At 31.0% G+C, this 5,594-nt stretch overlaps 2 non-coding genes and 3 pseudogenes across 2 annotated transcripts; all 5 read right to left on the bottom strand.

Annotated features, from left to right (window-relative positions):
• Positions 1 to 599: 599 nt before the first annotated feature.
• Positions 600 to 717, bottom strand: LOC119686675 (annotated as a pseudogene).
• A 935-nt stretch (positions 718 to 1,652) lies between these two features.
• LOC119686664 lies at positions 1,653 to 1,771 on the bottom strand. Its single transcript, XR_005253061.1, has one exon. It is a non-coding gene; the product is annotated as a 5S ribosomal RNA (ribosomal RNA).
• Positions 1,772 to 2,701: 930 nt separating this feature from the next.
• On the bottom strand, positions 2,702 to 2,820 carry LOC119686507 (annotated as a pseudogene).
• Positions 2,821 to 3,849: 1,029 nt separating this feature from the next.
• LOC119686678 lies at positions 3,850 to 3,968 on the bottom strand. Its single transcript, XR_005253063.1, has one exon. It is a non-coding gene; the product is annotated as a 5S ribosomal RNA (ribosomal RNA).
• Positions 3,969 to 4,900: 932 nt separating this feature from the next.
• On the bottom strand, positions 4,901 to 5,019 carry LOC119686509 (annotated as a pseudogene).
• Positions 5,020 to 5,594: the final 575 nt, after the last annotated feature.

Genomic DNA, 5,594 nt, shown 5'->3' with positions numbered 1-5,594 from the left:
TGCTAGTGCTAGTGCTAGTGCTAGTGCTAGTGCTAGTGCTAGTGCTAGTGCTAGTGCTAGTGCTAGTGCTAGTGCTAGTGCTAGTGCTAGTGCTAGTGCTAGTGCTATTGCTAGTGCTAGTGCTAGTGCTAGTGCTAGTGCTAGTGCTAGTGCTAGTGCTAGTGCTAGTGCTAGTGCTAATAAATAGGCGCAATCAATAGATTGTTGTTTTATTAAATTTTATTCAATAAGGACAAGGAATATAAGCAAAGCTTCTTAATTAGTAATTTTACTTGAAAAGTTTTCTATCATTTAAGGTTTTCATTCACGCTGGCACTCGTACTCACACTTGCACTCGCACTCGCATGCATGCCTATTGTACATTTTATATGGAACTGAACAAATCTTGAGCTTACGTGCATTTCGTATACGACACGATTACAATTTCAAAATTAAAAATGATGCGAATATACGTATACAGCAGAAATTAGTTAAATAATTGCATTTTATATAAATAAATAATAGATATGTGATATAAAGAAAAATATTATTAGTAACAAAATAAAATAAAAAAAAATTAAAACCGCAAAAAAAAGGAAAAAAGTAAAAAAGTGTTGTGGAGCCAACAACACGCGGTGTTCCCAAGCGGTCCCCATCTAAGTACTAACCGCGCCCGACGCTGCTTAATTTCGGTGATCGGACGAGAACCGATGTATTCAACGTGGTATGGTCGCTGGCGAAGAAAGTGTTTCAAAAAATCTACATCTACCAGTATTTTAATCTTATTCTTATTCTTATTCTTATACGTACTACTTACTACGTACTATATATAATATGGAAAATGGAAAATGGAAAATAGAAAATACTCTAAAGCTATTTTATTTTATTTTTCATTTCAATTTAAATAAAATAAAATAGAAAAGTTTCTTTTTTCTTCTTCTCTAGTGAATTAATATGACCGAATAGAAAAATTAACTAAAACTGTTATTGAAACTATCCGTGTTTGTATTTTACATGCTTAATTAGTAGTTATATGCCTGTTAAATATAACTTAACTTTAAACTTAATCTTAAGGAAGAATAAAATATTATTACATACTTATATTTTTATTAAAAAATTTAACATATGATGTAGTGTACGTTGCTAGTGCTATGCTAGTGCCATATGCTAGTGCTAGTCTATAGTGCTAGTGCGTGCATAGTGCTAGTTGCTAACGTGCTAGTGCTAGTGCTAGTGCTATGCTAGTGCTCATAATAGGCGCAATCAATAGATTGTGTGTTATGTAAATTTTATATCAAATAAAACAAGGAATATAAGGCAAAGCTTCTTAAATAGTAATTTACGTTGATGAAAGTTTTCTCATTTAAGGTTCATACGCTGCACTCACTCACACTGAGCACTCGCACTCGCATACATGCCTATTGTACATTTTATATGGAACTGAACAAAACTTGTGCTTACGGTGCATTGCGTATACGACACGATTACGATTTTCAAAATTCAAAATTCAAAATTAAAAATGATGCGAGTACACCACGTATACAGCAGAAATTAGTTAAATAATTGCATTTTATATAAATAAATAATAGATATGTGATATAAAGAAAAATATTATTAGTAACAAAAAAGAATAAAACCGCAAAAAAAAGGAAAAAAGTAAAAAAGTGTTGTGAAGCCAACAACACGCGGTGTTCCCAAGCGGTCCCCTATCTAAGTACTAACCGCGCCCGACGCCGCTTAATTTCGGTGATCGGACGAGAACCGATGTATTCAACGTGGTATGGTCGTTGGCAAAGAAAGTGTTTCAAAAAATCTACATCTACCAGTATTTTAATCTTATTCTTATTCTTATTCTTATACGTACTACTTACTACGTACTATATATTATATGGAAAATGGAAAATAGAAAATAGAAAATAGAAAATACTCTAAAGCTATTTCCAAAGCTATTTTATTTTATTTTTCATTTCAATTTAAATAAAATAAAATAGAAAAGTTTCTTTTTTCTTCTTCTCTAGTGAAGTTAATATGAACAGAATAGAAAAATTAAACTAAAACTGTTATTGAACATATCCGTGTTTGTATTTTACATGCTTAATTATGTAGTACTATTGCCTGTAATATTAACTTCAATATTAACTTTAACTTTAATTTTATCTTTAAGGAAGAATAAAATTATTATATATACTTATATTTTTATTAAAAAATTTAACATATGAATGCTAGTGCTACTGCTAGTGCTAGTGCTAGTGCTGGTGCTAGTGCTAATAAATAGGCGCAATCAATAGATTGTTGTTTTATTAAATTTTATACAATGAAGACAAGGAATATAAGCAAAGCTTCTTAAATAGTAATTTTACTTGAAAAGTTTTCTAACATTTAAGGTTTTCATTTACGCTGGCACTCGTACTCACACTTGCACTCGCACTCACACTCGCATACATGCCTATTGTACATTTTATATGGAACTGAACAAAACTTGTGCTTACGGTGCATTGCGTATACGACACGATTACGATTTTCAAAATTCAAAATTCAAAATTCAAAATTAAAAATGATGCGAGTACACGTATACAGCAGAAATTAGTTAAATAATTGCGTTTTACATAAATAAATAATAGATAGGTGTATAAAAAAAAATATTATTATTTACAAAATAATATAAAAAAAATTAAAACCGGAAAAAAAAGGAAAAAAGTAAAAAAGTAAAAAAGTGTTGTGAAGCCAACAACACGCGGTGTTCCCAAGCGGTCCCCCATCTAAGTACTAACCGCGCCCGACGCTGCTTAATTTCAGTGAGCGGACGAAAACCGATGTATTCAACGTGGTATGATCGTTGGTAAAGAAAGTGTTTTCAAAAATCTACATCTACCAGTATTTTAATCTTATTCTTATTCTTATTCTTATACGTACTACTTACTACGTACTATATATTATATGAAAAATGGAAAATGGAAAATAGAAAATACTCTAAAGCAATTTCCAAAGCTATTTTATTTTATTTTTCATTTCAATTTAAATAAAATAAAATAGAAAAGTTTCTTTTTTCTTCTTCTCTAGTGAAGTTAATATTAACAGAATAGGAAAATTAAACTAAAACTGTTATTGAACATATCCGTGTTTGTATTTTACATGCTTAATTATGTAGTACTATTGCCTGTAATATTAACTTCAATATTAACTTTAACTTTAACTTAATCTTTAAGGAAGAATAAAATTTTATACATACTTATATTTTTATTAAAAAATTTAACATATGAATGCTAGTGCTACTGCTAGTGCTAGTGCTAGTGCTACTGCTAGTGCTAGTGCTAGTGCTAGTGCTAGTGCTAGTGCTAGTGCTAGTGCTAGTGCTAGTGCTAGTGCTAGTGCTAGTGCTAGTGCTATTGCTAGTGCTAGTGCTAGTGCTAGTGCTAGTGCTAGTGCTAGTGCTAGTGCTAGTGCTAGTGCTAGTGCTAATAAATAGGCGCAATCAATAGATTGTTGTTTTATTAAATTTTATTCAATAAGGACAAGGAATATAAGCAAAGCTTCTTAATTAGTAATTTTACTTGAAAAGTTTTCTATCATTTAAGGTTTTCATTCACGCTGGCACTCGTACTCACACTTGCACTCGCACTCGCATGCATGCCTATTGTACATTTTATATGGAACTGAACAAATCTTGAGCTTACGTGCATTTCGTATACGACACGATTACAATTTCAAAATTAAAAATGATGCGAATATACGTATACAGCAGAAATTAGTTAAATAATTGCATTTTATATAAATAAATAATAGATATGTGATATAAAGAAAAATATTATTAGTAACAAAATAAAATAAAAAAAAATTAAAACCGCAAAAAAAAGGAAAAAAGTGTTGTGGAGCCAACAACACGCGGTGTTCCCAAGCGGTCCCCCATCTAAGTACTAACCGCGCCCGACGCTGCTTAATTTCGGTGATCGGACGAGAACCGATGTATTCAACGTGGTATGGTCGTTGGCAAAGAAAGCGTTTCAAAAAATCTACATCTACCAGTATTTTAATCTTATTCTTATTCTTATTCTTATTCTTATTCTTATTCTTATACGTACTAGTTACTACGTACTATATATAATATGGAAAATGGAAAATGGAAAATAGAAAATACTCTAAAGCTATTTCCAAAGCTATTTTATTTTATTTTTCATTTCAATTTAAATAAAATAGAAAAGTTTCTTTTTTCTTCTTCTCTAGTGAAGTTAATATGAACAGAATAGAAAAATTAAACTAAAACTGTTATTGAACATATCCGTGTTTGTATTTTACATGCTTAATTATGTAGTACTATTGCCTGTAACATTAACTTTAACTTTAACTTTATCTTTAAGGAAGAATAAAATTATTATACATACTTATATTTTTATTAAAAAATTTAACATATGAATGCTAGTGCTACTGCTAGTGCTACTGCTAGTGCTACTGCTAGTGCTACTGCTAGTGCTAGTGCTAGTGCTAATAAATAGGCGCAATCAATAGATTGTTGTTTTATTAAATTTTATTCAATAAAGATAAGGAATATCAGCAATGCTTCTTAAATAGTAATTTTACTTGAAAAGTTTTCTATCATTTAAGGTTTTCATTTACGCTGGCACTCGTACTCACACTTGCACTCGCACTCGCATACATGCCTATTGTACATTTTATATGGAACTGAACAAAACTTGTGCTTACGGTGCATAGCGTATACGACACGATTACGATTTTCAAAATTCAAAATTCAAAATTAAAAATGATGCGAGTACACCACGTATACAGCAGAAATTAGTTAAATAATTGCATTTTATATAAATAAATAATAGATATGTGATATAAAGAAAAATAGTATTAGTAACAAAATAAAATAAAAAAAAATTAAAACCGCAAAAAAAAGGAAAAAAGTAAAAAAGTGTTGTGAAGCCAACAACACGCGGTGTTCCCAAGCGGTCCCCCATCTAAGTACTAACCGCGCCCGACGCTGCTTAATTTCGGTGATCGGACGAGAACCGATGTATTCAACGTGGTATGGTACCAGTTGACAGAAAGTGTTTCAAAAAATCTACATCTACCAGTATTTTAATCTTATTCTTATTCTTATACGTACTACTTACTACGTACTATATATTATATGAAAAATGGAAAATAGAAAATACTCTAAAGCAATTTCCAAAGCTAAAATAAAATAGAAAAGTTTCTTTTTTCTTCTTCTCTAGTGAAGTTAATATGAACAGAATAGGAAAATTAAACTAAAACTGTTATTGAACATATCCGTGTTTGTATTTTACATGCTTAATTATGTAGTACTATTGCCTGTAATATTAACTTCAATATTAACTTTAACTTTAATTTTATCTTTAAGGAAGAATAAAATTATTATACATACTTATATTTTTATTAAAAAATTTAACATATGAATGCTAGTGCTACTGCTAGTGCTAGTGCTAGTGCTACTGCTAGTGCTACTGCTAGTGCTAGAGCTAGTGCTAGTGCTAGTGCTAGTGCTAGTGCTAGTGCTAGTGCTAGTGCTAGTGCTAGTGCTAGTGCTAGTGCTAGTGCTAGTGCTAGTGCTAGTGCTAGTGCTAGTGCTAGTGCTAGTGCTAGTGCTAGTGCTA

This window comes from Teleopsis dalmanni, chromosome 2 (assembly GCF_002237135.1).
Source record: "Teleopsis dalmanni isolate 2A chromosome 2, ASM223713v2, whole genome shotgun sequence".
Lineage (NCBI taxonomy): Eukaryota > Metazoa > Arthropoda > Insecta > Diptera > Diopsidae > Teleopsis > Teleopsis dalmanni.
The sequence above is the reverse complement of the archived record's forward strand: the minus strand, read 5'-3'. Positions and strand labels throughout refer to the sequence as shown.